General features: G+C 37.5%; 1 protein-coding gene across 4 annotated transcripts in view; it reads right to left on the bottom strand.

Moving 5' to 3' along the window:
- LOC135196132 (pyruvate carboxylase, mitochondrial-like) overlaps positions 1–19695 on the bottom strand; it is a 132829-nt gene extending 113134 nt beyond the window's left edge. The window contains exons 1-2 of one of the 4 annotated variants that reach the window (XM_064222660.1): positions 19599–19695; positions 18439–18557 (exon numbers count right to left, since the gene is read on the bottom strand). The gene's annotated coding sequence lies outside the window, so the exon portion shown is untranslated. Of the gene's footprint in view, positions 1–4945; positions 4965–15161; positions 16348–18438; positions 18558–19598 lie in introns of those variants that run through there. The other 3 variants (XM_064222657.1, XM_064222659.1, XM_064222663.1) reach the window with 3 other exon arrangements.
- Between the last annotated feature and the right edge of the window lie 811 nt (positions 19696–20506).

Genomic DNA, 20506 nt, shown 5'->3' on the forward strand with positions numbered 1-20506 from the left:
GGGGTTGTCTTCTGAATAATAATAATAATAATAATAAAAATAATAATAATAATAATAATAACTCAAGAAAAGAGGCAACAGAATCAACCATCTGATGTTCATGGACGACATCAAGCTGTATGGTAAGAACATCAAGGAAATAGATACCCTAATCCAGACTATAAGGATTGTATCTGGGGACATCAGGATGGAGTTTGGAATAGAAAAATGCGCCTTAGTCAACATACACAAAAGGCCAAAAGTTACGAGAACTGAAGGATAAAGCTACCAGATCGGGAGCAACATCAAACACATAGATGAGACTGGATACAAATACCTGGGAATAATGGAAGGAGGGGATATAAAACACCAAGAGATGAAGGACACGATCAGGAAAGAATATATGCAGAGACTCAAGGCGATACTCAAGTCAAAATTCAACGCCGGAAATATGATAAAAGCCATAAACACATGGGCAGTGCCAGTAATCAGATACAGCGCAGGAATAGTAGAATGGACAAAGGCAGAACTCCGCAGCATAGATCAGAAAACCAGGAAACATATGACAATACACAAAGCACTACACCCAAGAGCAAATACGGACAGACTATACATAAAACGAAAGGAAGGAGGGAGAGGACTACTAAGTATAGAGGACTGCGTCAACATCGAGAACAGAGCACTGGGGCAATATCTGAAAACCAGTGAAGACGAGTGGCTAAAGAGTGCATGGGAAGAAGGACTAATAAAAGTAGACGAAGACCCAGAAATATACAGAGACAGGAGAAAGACAGACAGAACAGAGGACTGGCACAACAAACCAATGCACGGACAATACATGAGACAGACTAAAGAACTAGCCAGCGATGACAATTGGCAATGGCTACAGAGGGGAGAGCTAAAGAAGGAAACTGAAGGAATGATAACAGCGGCACAAGATCAGGCCCTAAGAACCAGATATGTTCAAAGAACGATAGACGGAAATAACATCTCTCCCATATGTAGGAAGTGCAATACGAAAAATGAAACCATAAACCACATAGCAAACGGATGTCCGGCACTTGCACAGAACCAGTACAAAAAGAGGCATAATTCAGTGGCAAAAGCCCTCCAATGGAGCCTGTGCAAGAAACATCAGCTACCTTGCAGTAATAAGTGGTACGAGCACCAACCTGAAGGAGTGATAGAAAACGATCAGGCAAAGATCCTCTGGGACTATGGTATCAGAACAGAGGGTGATACGTGCAAATAGACCAGACGTGACGTTGATTGACAAAATCAAGAAGAAAGTATCACTCATTGATGTCGCAATACCATGGGACACCAGAGTTGAAGAGAAAGAGAGAGAAAAATAAAAAAATGGATAAGTATCAAGATCTGAAAATAGAAATAAGAAGGATATGGGATATGCCAGTGGAAATCGTACCCATAATCATAGGAGCACTAGGCACGATCCCAAGATCCCTGAAAAGGAATCTAGAAATATCAGAGGCTGAAGTAGCTCCAGGACTCATGCAGAAGAGTGTGATCCTAGAAACGGCGCACATAGTAAGAAAAGTGATGGACTCCTAAGGAGGCAGGATGCAACCCGGAACCCCACACTATAAATACCACCTAGTCGAATTGGAAGACTGTGATAGAACAAAAAAAAAAAAAAAAAAAAAAAAAAATATGTATATATATATATATATATATATATATATATATATATATATATATATATATATAATAATAATAATAATAATAATAATAATAATAATAATGCATTCGGATTTAAAATTATCTCTGTAAAAAGTAAGAGAGCCCCATCTGTCTCTATCATCTCAACTGAGAGAGAGAGAGAGAGAGAGAGAGAGAGGGAGTTACAAGGACTGGGATATCTCAAAGACTTGTTAGTCCAACCTAATAGGAGACATCGTGTGCTCACTTATTAGTAGGAGCAGGTTTTACTGTTCATTCACAGTGTCCTAATGATTTTGTCTAGCTTTCTTTTAAACTCTTCCACACTGTTCCTGTTTACAACTTCTGGTGGCAGTTCATTCCATGTGTCACATATCTTGTCTGTAAAGAAGTTCCCATTATCGTGTCAGCTGTGATAAGGAGAGAGAGAGAAGTTACGTGGGAAAGAAACGTGTGCTCTTATCAGTATTTACCCTGTCAACCAGTAATGGTGGTTATCAGATAACGGAATATCTCCAGATGTATAAGTAGTACGTGAATTGTAGTCTCTTTATCCCGATACGATATCTCTTCGGAATGATCGTAAATTTCGTCAATTACAATATTTGTCCAGTGTTTCTTCTCAAACGAGAAAATATTTAAGAAAAATAGAGAGAGAGAGAGAGAGAGAGAGAGAGAGAGAGAGGGGGGGGGTGGGACGAAACGATTGCAAAGTTAATGAACACTTCTCTAATCAGACCCCATTCCTCCACTGATTAAATGTTGATATTAGTCAATGAGCGTGAATGAAAAGCTTCTGTAGTAATTTATATTTCAGAATTAAAAGAAAAGAGAAAAAACTTGAAAAAAAATTAAATTTTCAGAATAAAATTGAATTCTTGAAACATTCACAAATGGGAGCTGGAACAAGTGGGGTTTATGAAAATGCATGACAAGTTAATGGTCTCATTATTTTGTTTCTGAAAAAAAAAAAACTTCACAAGTAGAAGGCCCCCAGGGCATCTGAATAACTATTACAAACAAACATCATAACAAGTGACCCAGGCTGCCCTCCATCTTGACCTTTCTGGAAAGTGGAGGTCAGAATCTACGTGCCCAAAACATCCAGTGGTTCTCAACCAAGGGGAATTCCAGAGTTTCTGGAAGGAATTGTGACCACAGGTTGGCAGGTTCAAACTGGGATCTAGTACCACACAAAACGCAGTCTGCATCGGTCCGCACTACCTAGAGGTCACATGACGTTGGGCTTTCTCTATGCTAGCTTGTGCGTTTGTGTTAGTCTACTGTTGCACCTCTTGAGGCAGACAGTTTTGGAAAGAGAACCACTGATCTAGAAACAGTGGTTTTCGACCTATACTATTCTTTGTGTTGAGGATTATTTACGAAAATAAAGTTTCGTATAATACCCAGGTTTACGTGAATGTAAATGACAGAGAGGATATCCACAGACATAATCGATTTTGCAGTGAATAAAGAATTGCAAGTTAAGATCCAGAATTATCCGCATATTTGTTTCAGAAGCCAAAGCTAAAATCATCATATATTGCTTTTTATCCTCTCTAGAAAATGCATAGCTGATAGATACAGAGATGGACAAAAAGATACGTTAACAAATGAGCATAAACACAAATATCACTACAAACATTTATTTCTCCAGGATGAAAGGAAAGGTGAAAAATGAGTAATAATAATACATAAAAAATAACAACCCTTTTGTACTTATCTTGCACAAGCATTCAAAGTCCAATCACTGATAAAGCAGTTTGATCCAGAGACGAGGCTAAAGTCTACTTCAGTCAATCTCTGATTAACAGAAAGTTCAGAGCTTCAATTCAATCATTTCAGTTTTCCTTCAACACACATTTTCTCTCGGGAGAAAGTCGCAACCACAACGTTTAGCTTTCGCTGGCTTTCCTTTAACGAACTCTCTCTCTCTCTCTCTCTCTCCCTCTCTCTCTCGTTCTCTCATCTCTCTCTCTCATCTCCTCTCTCTCTCTCTCTCTCTTTCTTTTATCTTTTATTTTAGAAAAATATTGACGACTGTTCCTATTTATATAATGGCTGGCTGGCTATACGCTTAAAAACCTTTAGCGTAATCTTTTAGACCGATAACAATTTTTATTCCACACTCTATATTTTAACCGAAATCCACGCTTCAATAAGTAGTATATATTATATATATATATATATATATATATATATATATATATACTTTATATATAACCGAGTGTTGTTAGACATAACAGTTCACCTACGATTCAGTGACCGTTTCACAAAGGTAGTTTACCCATCCGACAAAAAGATCCCATTTTCTATTGTCTGAGATTGATTGATTGTGTATTATATCTGGAGTACGTATTTCACAGAAAAATGATTTACCAGAATGGGACGGAACAATATCTTTGTACGTATAGACTGCTTCCTCTTTTATTTTCGTCCAGAAATTTAAAAATAATTTAGAATATTATTATCTAAATTATATTTTTACCGATTCTGCTGAAACAGTTCATTTGGTTCCTAAAGACTATTATATGATCGTGCACAAAGATCTGCCCGAGGCAGTTTTTTGGAACAGTTGTTGTGTCAATCTTAAGCTTACGATGAAATAATATATAATCCAAAACATCTGTATAATAAGATTTCGTTGCTCTACCTTGAACATGAGGCTGTGAACCATTCATTCGTTACGTACAATATAGGCTAACCTGACGAAATTGCACTGATTATTATAACTTCCTCCACACTCTATAAGCTTGTGTCACTGAACCGTGCGGTCTAGACACTTCAAAATGCCTTTCACACTCTCTGAGTCGGCAGATGTCATCAGCCTAGCTAATGGACTGAAGCACTTCCTAGACCAGTGGGCTACAGCACGCTCTTGAACATGGTCTAAAGCACAGTCTGGAACATAAACTACAAGACGGTCTAGATTAGAACATAGACTAAAGCACGATCTAAAACGTGGACTACAGCAAAGTCTAGGACGTACACACCAGGTCTACAACCAGACTAAGCATTTTCAGACCGTGGTCTAAAACCACGATCTAGAACATAGACTACAACACAGTCTAGAACACAAACTAAAGCACGATCTAGAACATGGACTACAGCACGGTCTACAACGTGGCCTAAAGCACGGTCTAGAATGTGGACTACTGCACAATCAAGAACATAGACTACAGCACGGTCTAGACCGTGGACTGAAGCTTACATTAGAACGTGAAGTCTCTGTGACATCGCAATATCTGGCCAATTATGCATTTCTGAATTAATAAATGCTGCTTACCTGACTTACGACACGAAAGGGAAAAAATTCAATTGCTGTTAAAATGAAGCGAGTTCAGCTATTACCAAATCCTACGTTGCGCGGCTGCTGACAATAACGAATCTCGCTTAGGTTATCATTTAGGGAATTAAGAGAATGTTTTACCTTTTTATATGAGGAGAGAAATTGCCGGCATTGAAATGAAGGTTTATCTAAGCAAACAATTCAGAGCTAATTAATAACATAAACTGGCAAAGAATATAATAAGAAAAATGTATATGATTTCACAAAGAAATAAATGACTATTGCCTACAAGTGTATCCCAAAACAGTCATTGCCTTCTTCAAGAGAGAGAGAGAGAGAGAGAAAGAGAGAGAGAGAGAGAGAAAGCACGCGTGGACTGAGAGAGAGAGAGAGAGAGAGAGAGAGAGAGAGAGATACACTTAAGATTATCAGCTGGTGTGCTCGCAGGAGATATGCAAAGCATAAGAGAATTTAAAAAATATATATATATAATTACACACCACAGCAACAATCACCAAACACTTACACACTAAAAACGTCGAATTAGCTAAACAAACAAATGGCGTCTAGAGATTAAATAAATATAAAAACATAGCAAAAAAAAAACTAAAAAAAAACTGAAGTATTTGAAACGCCTCGCCACCGGTATCTACCGGTGGCGTTGTAAGTTAAGGACAATGTTTTCTGGACACACGCCAGCAATCAGATTACGACTCATATTTGGCTCGGATACTGCAATTTCTTCCTACCCTACATTCTGCCGTCAGCACAAGGTGCTTGCCGCCGTCTGGGAGCGTTTATTTAAATAAACGAGAATGAAGAGTGAGCACCTTCTCTTCCATCTGAATTCTGACTGAAACTTTCTTGACGAATACATCATAGACTTATCTAAATGAATGTCATGGTGCGCTGAAAGCACTTTGAAGATGGTTTTTGTATTTTTATTTTTTGTGAGTGCTAAGGAGGTACATCCGTGATTATGTTTATATATATATATATATATATATATATATATATATATATAATATATATATAGTATATATATATATATATGCCAATACACTCATGACTTAATAAATGCTTCATATATATATATATATATATATATATATATATATATATATATATATATGTCAATACATTCATGACTTTATATATGTTTATTTCTTACCTTGCTTTGAGGGGGTAAATCTAACTAATATATGCAGACAATGATGTATATATATATATAATATATATATATATATATATATATATATCTATATCTATATATATATATCACTATACATATATATACACACACACATATATATATATATATATATATATATATATATATATATATATATATATATATATATATATATATATATATATATATATATATATATATATATATATATATTATATATATATATATAATACATATATATATTATATATATATATATATATATATATATGTGTGTGTGTGTGTAAATACATTCATGACTTTCTATATGCTTTATTTCTTACCCTACTTTGAGGTGCAGATAGACAGAATTGCGTAAAATATTACGGAAGAAATATAGGAAAGATTAATTCAAAGGTTTTCTATATTGTTCATGATCGCATTTCATGCAAATAAAATCAAAGAAATATTTTTATCGGCATTCTTGAAAAAAGCGCTGAACATTTGTCATTATAACTCACTCTCTTGGCTTCCACGGTCTCAATGTGACACATTAATGGTCCCGCCAGGCTTATCAGACCTGTTGCGAGTTTCTAGACATTGATATTACTTTGTAAGATGTTAGAGACAGTTAGACCATCACACCATATAGGCAGTCACAGGTGCGCATGCGTCAACATCGTCCATGATTGATTGCCGCAGTATCCACACCTAGTGTTGTTTAAATCTGTTACTTGTTGGCATTTAATCATTGCCATCATGTTTGGTATTTATAAAAGAATATAGAATTTTGGCCAAAAGCCAAGCGCTGGGACCTATTAGGTCATTCAGCGCTGAAAGGGATATTTATTTTTTTATTAAAGACTTACAACCTTGAGATACATAAGAGTAGATTCACAAGGTGAAAGTTGTACATAAACAGAGTAAAAATTATTTATAATTACAAACTTTTGTTACCTCATCATTTTTCAGAAAAGAGATAATTAAAATAATTGCTTTCATCTTTCAAAAATCTAATTTTTCTTTATTCTATTTCCATATGTTAAATACATAAATCTCTCCTGTAACTATTGATATTATTAATAAGTAACCTTATGATATCATTGACAGTAAGGTCTGACAGGTGTAACTGGAGGAAAACCTCAAAGCAGTTGCACTATGAAACAACTGTTGGACATGGGAAGTCAGATGGAAGAAAGAGAATATGAATGGAGGTAGAGTAAAAGGAATGAAAGGGGGTTGCAGCTAGGGGTCGAATGGACGCTGCAATGACCGCTAACTCATGCCTACAGTACACCACGTGAGTTACAGATGTTGTGATGGTCGTGGGTAGAATGAGGCTTTAGGTATTCCCACCTACGTACCAAGTTCTATAAATGTGAGGGGAATGAAATACTGCCAAGCCGTACTCTGTATAAACGGGGAGCCTATATGCGGTCGGTCGTGATAATGTCAAAAGGTGCATCTGTCGATAAAGTTATGACAAAACGTTCTGCCGCGGTAAAAAAAAAATAAAAATAAAAAAATGTTCCCCAGCTACGAATAACAAATAAGTTTATGGGAAAGGTAAAAAAAAAAAATAAATAGTCGGCATTTTAAAGACTTGACTGGCGTGGAAGAAATACGTGGACAAATGTTTTTGGCTAATATCAATTTTATACGGACCCCACAAGTAGGTTCAATGCAATATAAAATTTAGACCAAATGACAAGCGCTGGGACCCATGAGGTCATTCAGCGCTGAAAGGAAAACCGAGTAAAAAGCTTTTAAACGTGTAACAGGAGGAAAACCTCACAGCTGCACTATGAATCAATTGTTAGAGAGTGTGGAAAGGAAGAAAGAAAAATGAGCATATGAACGGAGGTACAGTAAAAGGAATGAAAGTGGTTGCAGCTAAGGATCGAAAGGACGCTGCAAAGAACCTGAAGTAATGCCTACAGTGCACCACATGAGGTGCACAGATGTCACTATACACCCTTACGGAGGCCCACAAGTAGAGATAAGTTCAGGCTAGGGTTGCCATGCAGTATTTCTTTGACCGTTTGTGTGACTCGACCTGGTTTATGAAGCAGGTTCATAGACCATGAAACTACTATTATATATTATCTATTTTCCTCGACGTCGTCCAGCCCGGGGCGAGCCTCTCACTTACAATAGCTCCTAGACCTAGAGAGTCATCCAGCATAAAGGTATACCTCATTCCGAGCTTTAAGACACTACATTACGTCGCCAGGGGCGGCACTTACAGTCTGGACCCTCTCCACATTGCCGTCATTTTATGACAATACAAATAGGCCCTAATATCCACAATATTTAGGTTAATATTTACTCACGTTTCAGATTTGTTTAATCTCCCAATTCTATATGCGCCTAGGAACATCAGAACTCTGTCGTAATTAAGGTGGACGTCTGTATTTCATATAAGCCTTAAAACGTAATTATACGACGGTCCACGAGTAGACTGATTATCTCTCTCTCTCTCTCTCTCTCTCTCATTTTCTGTATGTCTTTGTCTCTTCTCTTTCCTTATCACCTTCAAGAAATGGTGTTGTCGAACCACGAGCATCATTATATAGAAAAGAATGCTGTTCAGACATATAAATCAAGTCAGCGGGAGATCGAGATAGCCCTAAATAAGTCCAGTTCTCCTCTCCTACAGGGCTGAGCTGTTTCCGAGATGAGCTGCCTTCTTTTTCACTAAACGATGACATTAAGGATGAGGCATGGGACTTGAGTAGACTTAAAGAAGTCGCGTTCTTAACCTGAGGAGATCTGGATGTTTTGAAATTTCTGTCATTCTCTTTGTGACTTATGCAGTTTCGTCTCCTCAAGTAATATAAGACTTAGGCAACAATGATTAACATTAAAGAGATCTGTACAGAACGGGTCTTGAGTGATTAATGTACCCGGTAAAAGTTATTGCCGTCATTCCTTTAACTGTACTTCTATTCATATTCTCTTCCACCGTCTGCTGACGATTGTTTCACGTTCCAGCTGCTTTGAGGTTTTCCTCCTGTTACACCTTTCACACCTCTCTGTTCTCAATTAGGTCTTTGGCCTTCAATTCCTAGTGATTAATGTTAGGACGATATTCGAGTGAGAAGAACATTTTCATTCAAGTTGACGAATACAAAACAGTGCAGTTTAATTGAATTGAAATGAACACAAAATTTAGGCCAAACGCCAAGCACTGGGGCCTATAAGGCCATTCAGCGCCGAAACGGAAAGTGGCAGTATTAAAGGTTTGAAAGGTGTGACAGGAGGAAAACCTCGAAGCAGTTTTGAATGGGTGGAAAGTGAAAATAAAGAGAATGTGAACGGAAGTACAGTAAAATGAACGAAAGGAGTTGCAGCTGTGAGATGAAGGCGCGCTGCAAGCTGCAAAGAACCTTAAGTTATACCTACACTGCACCGCATGAGGTGCACTGACGGCACTAGCCCCCCTACGGAGTCAAGGCAGTTGAGATAAAGCAAGTCAATGCGACTAGTGACATCTACCGAGTACTTACTGCATTAAACCGTTTACCAGTGACTCCATGCTCTCATTAATGACTGAATGAATGATGAAGTTGATTCTAATCATCTCTAGACTCTTGGACTCCAAGAAACTGCAGAACTGTATTTAAGAAAAAACTCGTAATTCCACCCGCCAGAATCACCCACACGCAGGACCGTTGATGGGAATCGCAGGACCCAATTAGAAAATTAAACTAGAAATCAAGACGAGTATTTTTTAAGCCTAATATAAAAAGGATTTCCCAAAGTGAAAATATTTCGTTAACGCGGTATGCATAATTGGTCAAATAGGCTTCAAATCGACCCTGTCCGCGCACACCAACTTGCAGAGGCTGCCCAAGAAAGCGTTCCACTTGAACGAGGCCTCTCTCCTCCCCCCTCGATCCAGTATAAATGAAATCAAAGTTCGTCGATAATTCAAACATCAGCCTAGGCCGCTGCGTGAGCCGCTTTAGCTGCCGTGGGCGTGACTGGTATGTTCTGTCCATTAACTTTCAAGATTAAGTAGGTAGCGTAATGTTGATGCAATGTTATATCAAATTCAAGCAAGGGAATGTTGATGGAATATATATAATGCAAAATTCAAGCAACGAAAATAAACACTGGTTACATACCCATAGGAACTCTAGTACAGTAAGTTCCAGAAGTGAAGCGACAAATCTCAGAATTGATCGTACTTCTATAGAAACTTATGGGGTTGCCAGTTAGTATATTTTATCCCAATTATTGGCATCCTATTTATCTGATAATACGTATCAGTGATTAACTGTATAAGCGCACAAAGTATTTCCCCAGTGAATGATCAATGTTAGTTCAGTAATTGTTTATTAATAGAAAAAAAAAAAGAATTTCCCAAAGAAACATATGCGGCTTCCAAAGTGTGATATGAAGTGTTCACCATAGAGTGGCAGCAGGAACCGTGTGCATAAGCATTGGCCTAATATTTGTAAATTAACTTTCTACTTTTATAGCGTTATATCGAAAGTTAATATGATTTCTTTTGATAAAGCACAGAGAAGTTTAGCATCTGATTAAATGAAGTATAAATAAGACAATTTGGTGTAAAAAAAAAAAAAAAACGAAATACCAAGTTATAATGTGCGCGTTAGCGTTGGTTACATGGTTAGGCCTATTTCAAGAATCAAGGAAATAGTATTTTCCAGCTTGTTAGTTTATAATTTCATGGAATGTCTCGATTGTGAAAATTTTTGCATGCGGAATTGCGTTCAGGTCGCACCAAACAAGTATTTTCGTAGGTTTCCACTTTTTTTTTTTCAGTGCATAAGTGAGACTATTCTTGTCCATACGATCCGGAGTGTGAATATGCTTGGCGAGCATTATTTTAATTCGAGTATCCCCTGTTTATGCTCTCTCCTCTCTCCTCTCTCCCCTCTCTCTCCTCTCTCTTCTCTCTCTCTCTCTCTCAGGACGTTTTTATCTATCAGGAATAACCAGAGGCCTGTTTTAAGAATCGAGCATGACCTGTTTTGGTCATGCTCGGGTTGCTTCTTTATATATATATATATATATATATATATATATATCCAAAAAACTCATAAATTTCTGTTATGCATAATACTTGACTGGATCGAACTGATTACTGGTTGTCAGTGGAAATATGAATTTGGGTGATATCACTCCCTTATGATACGCCCACTTACGCAAATTCAGTCTTAAATTTCACGGTTGGGATATGATTCGAAGATTTGAGGTAATAGGTTGAAGTGAAAAAGGTGGAGTTAGTATTGTGGGTAGAGGTAGAGATAGAGGGGGGAAGGGGTGGTTGGGTCTGTCGTCTCCCTACTTAACCAGATGGTGATTTTACTTTGGGTGTTCTGGTTGCTTGCGACCGACTTTCTTATTTTTTATATAGCGAGTCTGTTTCCCAGGTGCAAGGACAGGTCTGGTGTCGGTCCTGAAGGTTCTATCTTTGCCTAAATAAACAGACAGTGGCCCTGCATTGTAAGCCTTTACAATGCCCGGAACTAGGCCTAGTCACCTGAAGGTAGCAGCAGAGGTTAGAACCTTTCTCGAAGATGGTGTTTTATGCTCAGTCCTAGAAGCAAGAATCAGAACTACCAACCACACCTAACTTCTAATTGAATCTAGGTGCATTCATGGTTGATTATGTTTTATGTCGCAGAGATTTTCCCTTCACATTCTATTGATACTTGCATGGTTTTATGTATCTTCGCTAAAATAATTGATAATACACTATAATATTAAATATTTGTTTCCACATTGCTCGAAATATACATTGGTAATGTTGGTAATCCTGTGTTGAACGAGAATTTCAAATTGTTTCGTTTCTATAGTTTGAAGTAATTGCTATACTTTAAAATAATTACTATTACCGTAATATTTTCTTATGATTGTTATAAATATCATAGATTTAATATTTGTGCATCATATGTTAGCTTTATTTTGCTTGATAGAGCTTTCACTGTAGAAAAAAAAATATTTTTCAGCACTACGAGTTGTAGTTGCCAGTTAGTGAATTTCGAACGAAATTCTCTGACTTTGTCGCTTCAGTTTTGAACTTACTGTACAAGAGAACTCAGGGGAGGTACCTCTACGGAGGCTACTCGGCAGTGAATTAAAGTTTATTCTAAAACCAATAAAAAAGGATTCCACAAATACGTAATTTCCAGCGGAGCGTATAACCAGCTGGAAATATCCCTCTTTTATAAATGACAAAGAGAGAGAGAGAGAGAGAGAGAGAGAGAGAGAGAGAGAGAGAGAGAGAGAGAGAGGAGAGAGAGAGAGAACGTTTAGGACGAACAACAAGAGAAGCAACAAAAAAATTTCATCTCCAAAGCGTCATGAGCTGCAGTGCAGATGAAAGAGAAAGATAAGGACAGTAGTCTCAGCTTTCAAGACTGAAGGAATAAGAATGTCTATTAATTATTATAGCCTGATCTGGGACCAGGTGATAAGAGGGTGGGAAGTATCACACCGCCATAGGCCTACATTCTACGTCGTGTTACAGCTTACGATCAACTTGTTGGTGGGAGGTATCACATGTATGTAGTCCTATATTTCACTAGACCGATTATATATATATATATATATATATATATATATATATATATATATATATATATATATAAAAGAAAAGCCTAATGTGTCGTGTCTACTGGTATTCTTCGTATAGACTTCTAGACCAACTGAAAAAAAATCTATCATTTTTATCCAGTCAGTCGTTACACGAGGACATTTGGTGGTGCAGTAGATCACTTATATGTTTGTGAGCCACTGAGAGGCAGGAGCAGGATCGTGAAAGGAATGTTTAATCGCTAGAGAAGAGGTAGTAAGAAGCTCGAAAAATTACAAGAGGCCGGTTTGACAAGTTGATTAATGGTTAACAGACCAAGACACCCCTTAGAGCTTAGACCATTACCACGGGACGGAATTTTGTCAGTTATTCTATCTGCGAAGGCTACCCCCCCCCCCCCCCCTACCCAACCACTACCCCGAGTTCGATTCCCTGCTCTGCCAACGAGTAATCATAGGAATTTGTTTCTGGTGTTTGTGTAAAATTAATTTCTCAATATAAAGTGGTTCGGATCCAACAATAAGATGTAGGCCGCGTTGCGAGGTAACTAACTGGTTCATGGCCACGTAAATGGAGAGCTGTTAATCAGCTCAGTGGTCTGGTTAAACTGAGATATACTTAGCTTTTCTGAGCTTCCGTTTCAGCGCAGGGTGACCTCATAGGCCCCAGCGCTTGACCTTTGGCCTATATCTTATATTCTTATTCCTTTTCTATCATTTATATATGAATGGTAATGGTTCTGCAAACTTCTGATGTAAAACTCCACGTGCTCAAACACATTTTAACAAAACTAAAATACACTACACTTTTTAAGTCTATCACTTCGCATTAAAGTACCTTCAAGAAACTTAAACCCAATTCTGGGCTACATAAAGTCACTAGGCTGCCAGTCACGAGAAAACTGCGTTGCAATGTAAAAAATAAAAATCTACGCCATCCTTCAGCAAAAAATAAAAAATAAATTGAGCAACAACTGCGCCTTATGTTGGCATGTGTCAAGAAACCAGCATAATCATGACAATGCATTCCACTGGAGCCTGTTGTAAAGGTAATCTCGCGCGCAATGCATTTCACAGAACAGGATTGTATTTGCAAGCGTTCGTGTCTTCTAACAATGAAGAAAAATTTTTTTTTTAAATAAAAAAAATAGAGGGATGATAAAAGGAACAAACAAATTATGCTTTACATATTCAGACAGTTTGTCCACTTTATTTACGACAAGGAAAATATAAGACATTGCAAAGAAATATAACATTAAAAAATTAGAAACAAGTAAAATATAAGACATTCCAAGGAAATGCAAATTGAAAAAAAATAAGTCGTAGCTCAAAAAGAGACAAAAACAAATCAAGTGGATAATATACTAACTGCCACTACCATTCCCGCACAAGAGAGAGAGAGAGAGAGAAAGAGAGAGAGAGAGAGAGAGAGAGAGAGAGAGAGAGAATCTATTTCATCCCATGGGAAATTAACTCATCGAGGCGCTCCCATTAGAGAGAGAGAGAGAGAGAGAGAGAGAGAGAGAGAGAGAGTTACCAATATTCTCAAGAGAAGGATGACGGAGGAAGAAATATTAGTGAGTTAAAACATGATGATACCAAAGATAACGTTATAGTTTCTTTCAATACATCAAGAGAAAACCTGTATAATGGCCCCTAAAGAGAGAGAGAGAGAGAGAGAGAGAGAGAGAGAGAGAGAGAGAGAGAGAGAGAGAGAGAGAGAGAGCATGCCAAATTCTACAAAGCCTACAAGAATAAGAAATATAAGCTGCATATTGTAATTAAAATCGCCTGACACTTGAGCGAACCAACGCTTGCATCAGCTTGTGAATCTGTTCCTTTTAAGAAATGGCAAAAGGAAAAGAAAAAAAACTTTCGTAAAAAAGAAAAAAAATGGTGACGGTCACTCAGGATCTGTGTTCTCTGATCTGTAAAAGGTTTTGAATTTACTGTCTTTGGTTCTTTGTTTCTTTCCATTAATAAAAAAATAAAAAAACTGAATAAAAGCAAAGCAAAAGAATGAGAATGAACGAGAGAGCAAAGTAAATAAACAATAACCTGATTAGTTTGGCATCGCAATGGCTTGACTAACGAAGCGAATAACTTAATAAATGGAAAAGAAGATTATGTGCTATGCAGAATGAACGATAAATAGTTACAAATTTCGTGAAAGAGAGGCAGGAGAAAAAAAATTGATGGCGACCAATAACTTCCAAGTAACTTGAAGTTGCAACGCAGTAACTTCATGTGGCACAATAGGGTTTAATGGCTCAGAACAGGCGACAGGATTCTTTCAGCAAAGAATGTATATCCACTATTGCACTGATATGACTTTAAACCTGCTTCCAAATTTCATTCACACCTCGTGCCCTAAAAATAAGCAAAGCAAATCACCGATTCAGTCAAAAGTTCAATATTAAAATATGGTAAATACAACAACGAAAGGTACCAACCAAACGTCAAAGAAACGCACCTTACCTGAAAGCATGACGTAGCGATGAGGTGTCCCTGGTTTTTATCTAAGTTTTTTTTTGCAATTTTTTCGTTTACAGATACACTTGGGCTACTCGATTTTTTTTCTTATTTGCATCGATATATCTCAAAATCGAACGTTATCCCCGTCCCTTCACGCACACAGAAAGAGAGTATAAAACAAACGAAGAGGAAGAAATATTAGGTTGAATGTTAGGCTATTGTAAGTCTAAAGGTACTACAACAAAAAGAAATCTACAGCGGGCGATCTCTCGAAGTTCAGACGTCACTGCACCTTGCCAAGGACGGCGAGCATATCTTGCGCAACTGCTTCAGCCACAATGATCATTGTCTCCTAAAGAAACAAGAATATTATGCATCAACTACACAACCAACTTCTGACCTGAGCACTGAGCTTGCGCAATAGCCACCACGGCTGTATTCAAATCCCTTATGGTCTAAGTCTCTAAGAGAACGATTCATGCAATATTCATCCCGTATAGTCTAAGGGAACGATTCATGCAATATTTGTACAATAACACTAGCTGTAAATTTCTAAAACCTATACTAAGTACACCTTAAATGATTCTTAGTCTATCCTTAACCTATTCCATCATTCATTCGACTCCATTTATTCTCAGGTTGATCAGCGCTGCATCCCAAATGCCATTTTGATGAGTAACGATAAAACCTATTTAAAATTCTAGGAGTCATCCATAGATCGAAAACAAGACAAAATAAAAATCACTTAAACGTTGTAAAGTGTATATGAAGATACATTAGAGCCTCGGTGTCTGTGCATGAATAAACACAAAGATTATATCTCCTTGCTTATATGCGCGATGGCAACAGAAAAACGTTTGGACGAACTTGACCTCGCAATACCAACGGGAAAGTCACAGGCGAAGGCAGAAAAATTAAAATTCCGACGTCGATTTAAGCCTTGGAGACAAATCAACATTTCAAAGATCATTAGTGACCGTTACTCAGATTCTTGGGTAACAGAATTATACGAAATTGAGAAGATGAAAACGTCAAGACCGCCTGTTTCAAATTCTCTTACGCGTTATCAACACATTGCTCTCAGTATTTTGTGGCCCTAGTCTCACATAGGCCTATTCTTCCACTGGAATCTCATTTTTTTTAACGGTTGGAGAAACCCCCACTGTCGGTCAATGACCCCATCAGTTAGTTTCACCTTCATTTTTTTCTAATAAAACACCATAACTAATAAAAGAGATATATATATATATATATATATATATATATATATATATATATATATATATATATAAATAGAACACCATAATAACACGGTAGCTTTCATAGGCATATTGACTTTCACAGCTCTCCCTTTCACCAACAACAACCTTCTCGACCGTCACTTGGGCTAACCTTTCCTCCTCAACCCCTACCCCAAACCCTTAAACCCCTCTCCCGCGAATAGCTCTCCTCCTCCTCCTCCACCTCCTTTCGCGCTCCCTCGATCTCGACTGAGATGTGGTGGTGGCGAGTCCAACGATTTATAAATCTCCTTTGAACCCTGTGACGTAAAACGTCATTGCTGCATTCCTATGTCCTCTTCTTTATTCTGAAAATAAGACGATCAACAATTTCACCATTCTCATACGCGTGACAAAAACAGAACACAATCACCGTTCACGTAAAGGCCAATGCGTTTATATTTGGTCAAAACACGCAAATAGCGTAAATAGTCTCATTTAGATGAAACAATGAAAAAATGCAATATGAAAAAAATATAAGCATCACAAAGAATGTTATTTATCAACAAATATGTCTAGCTGACGTCCTAATCAGGCAACAGCACTGTTGACTAAACGGAGAATAAAAAAACAAGTGGGTCTTGACGAAGTTAAGGAATATATAATTTTCTTAACGCAGTGCTTCATTTATCACTGAAAATGGAGATAAATAATGAATATCTCCCAACCCAAAGAAGCAATTTGGAGAAAGTATGGATTGAAGGCACGCGGATATAATCTGAAATATTACGAAGACTGAAAGGATTGAAATAGTCCGGTCAAGAATTTAGTCAGGTGCAGGTTTGATAGGAGACAGAGAGAGAGAGAGAGAGAGAGAGAGAGAGAGAGAGAGAGAGAGAGAGAGAGAGAGAGAGAGAGAGTGCTTAGAGGAACTGCGATGTAAATTAGTTATTATCAAGAACATTAGAAGTTTTGCGTAGCTGAAAAAGGGTATTAGTAAAATGGTTGGGACCATTCTGTAAGTCTAGAATTCAAATAATTTACAATAAAGATGAGTTCAAAGGACTGGGATATAAACAATACCATCCGAGTGATGTCGACAAACAGAGAAAACGACTTGAAAATATTTTACAGAACAATAAATGCCACACTAATCAAGTTTAAATAAGCTTCTCACAATCTCGAAAATAAGGCAGAGATTCCAGTTAGTCATTTCACTGCCATTTTGGTGTCTGTTGCACGAAGGGAAATATGAAAGTAATAAGAAATAACCACAAGAAACGTAGGCTGTACAGAATTTAAGCTCGTTCATTTTTATGATAAATCATTTACATAACACCAGTGGCCTTGAGTTAATTCCTTTCAAAATGTTAAAAAGAGAGAGGCCATTGTGAAAAAAAAAAATCTATCAAAATAAATTTTGTAAATACAGCAAATGACACAACCCCAAAACAGTGTTGTGACCTAGAAACAGTTCAGATCTTATCTCCAAAAGGTGAATCAATTACTACTGGAATAACAAACGTGAGAGAAAAGTTGCAATGATCCCCCACAGACATATATCAAATTGTCTTATTTTACTCAGAAATTGTAGACATGAATGTACTGACAGAACAATTGTGGAAAGATGATCAATGCGAACATAATTCAGAATAACTTTCAACTGGCTCGACTTATCAGATACAATGACCGTCTGGAATACCTGTCAGATGGAGCTCCTATTCATACGGTAATTCAAAAGAATTATTATAATTTATAATATCATGCAGAGAAAATTGCTGTGTGGGGTGTAGAAAGGATGGCTGCTGTGTACACATGATCTCGAGTTAACAGCAAAATCGAGGGAGTATTTGATGATGACTGGAGTGAAAAAGGGGGAAAAAATGGTGTGGGGGGGGGGGGGGCGGCTAAACGACAGGTAAGAAAATCCTAACATCCGAACTTAACCTGATCTTGAGTACCTACTGTTCAAATTGTTACACTATTAAGTATATGAGTGTGTGCAAACCCTCTAGCCCCCCAATTTGCATAACATAAATTCACAACATTTCTTACCTTATGCCTGATGAGTCGAAAGCTGTGTTCCATCTATATCTTGGATATCTTACGCTCCAATATCTGTATTATTTGCCAGCCACTAGCAGTATGTTGCAAAGACGTTCCTCCCTCTCGCCCTGGGGAACATAAGTACAATTGAAATTCACGATAAAAAGTTATTTGGTATAAATATTTTTATTGATGAAAAACATTTTACCCGGTGGAGAATATACATCCACACAGATATTACTTTGAACATTTTTCCTATAATTAACAGTGATATGGTAACATTTAATAACCATTCAGAGTCATTCAACGGCCTGGACTGTGCACCTGCATCTGGATCATGAGGGCAACAACCAGTCTTACCCACTAATATACTTTAGTTTGTCCAGCATATCATTAGCACCAACCTTACCGTTTTCTTTGGTACCCCTTAAAGAAAATGGATAGGAAATTTAAACATATACTTTGTTATTTAATTTCATCGCTACATGAGGAAACGTAGGCCGATCCTAAACGATCTTTATTATATTAAAAATTTTCAATTGAGCCCAAAAATTTTATCTTCTATGGTGGAAGTGGCCGAATTTAGGCTTACTTTCACGACCCGCGCAGTTCTTAAAAGTATAATGAAAGATACCTAGTTCAACAGGGATGCATTCTGACGTAGTAAGTAGTAGTAACCTTCCTTCAACCTAACCTATCCTAGGGCGTCGTTGCTTTGACTCGGTCTGACGAGGAGGGGAAGGCGTACCTTTACCCCCACACCCGTTACATCGTGCATAGCCGGGCATTTGTGTGAATACCTATTGCACAGTGTTGTCTACGTTTTCCCGAAAATATTTTTAAGACGATTTAACTGAATTCTAAGTAACGCCTCTCTTACTACTAACCCTTCAAGGCTCTCCAAATGGTGAGCCACGTATATAGAATTATAGTCATATAATATAGACTGCTTCTATGCACAGTACCACAGCGTACTGTACTAGGTAAAAACCTTCAGTTTCCTTTAGTCGTGGGCCCTTTGTTTATATTGTCCCTGAGATAGTGTCTCTCTTACGCAGGTCTTTATTTGGCAAAGCAAACTCTTACTAACTTCCACTGTAGCTACTCATTCATTCCCTTTCTTTTCAATAAACGATCCTCAGACCAACACTTCTTCTTATTTCCCTTACCTTCTTTTGACGCCATTCCAAAATAACATGGACAATAAATAACCGGGATTAGAGATCTTCGTCAATTGCTGCCTGAATGGTAACTCGGGGAAGGTTTCCTGAGTCTGGCTGACATTCACCCGATCATTTATGGAGGTGAATGACACCGTGGACACCTCTTTACATTATAATCATTATCAATCATCTATGGAGACGAATGACAAACAGTGTGGATCTTATGTGAGGAATTCCTCTCACAACGATTTTATTTTCTAATATTTTTGTGTATTCACTTGTTTCCATGCTATTCGTCTTTTGTTATAGTTATTAGTGTCTCTCATAAGAAATTATTGATTGATTTTCACTGCGTATTGCCGTCTGTCAGGTAATCGACAGACAGGAACTATGTTGCTGTATTTGTATTCATGTGAAAACCAAATATATTCGCATGCCCATATATTTTGTAAAGATATGTACGTCTGCATTGCATGACATAAGGGTGAAAGAACCACATCTATTCGAGAATGACACTCTTAACATTATTTTATCTGATTTTGCTATGTTCTAGTACGTAGTATCTGTGGTGCGGTTAGCACCGAAAAGATGATTTTACACAAAGACGAAGTCTTTTGACATAACGTCGGTAGACGTTTTAGTAACGAAGTATAATTACTGTTTTAGTTATGATGATTCATTTGTCTTTATATATATGAAATTGCTCTTGGTGAATGTATTGCGCATATTACGTATGGTAAGAGTTGGTGTCATTGGGTCTTGTTTTTGCCTCTCGCCAGAGAAGCCATTAGGAGAGGTCAAAAGATCGGGAGGGGAAAAGAAGGGTAATAGTTCGCCCCTCTGAACGCTCCTTTGCGTGCCCCTCTAGGGGTGTGTATGCGTACGTGCGTAGTACACTGCATGGGCGTGATATC

Source organism: Macrobrachium nipponense, chromosome 17, assembly GCF_015104395.2.
Source record: "Macrobrachium nipponense isolate FS-2020 chromosome 17, ASM1510439v2, whole genome shotgun sequence".
NCBI classification, from domain to species: domain Eukaryota; kingdom Metazoa; phylum Arthropoda; class Malacostraca; order Decapoda; family Palaemonidae; genus Macrobrachium; species Macrobrachium nipponense.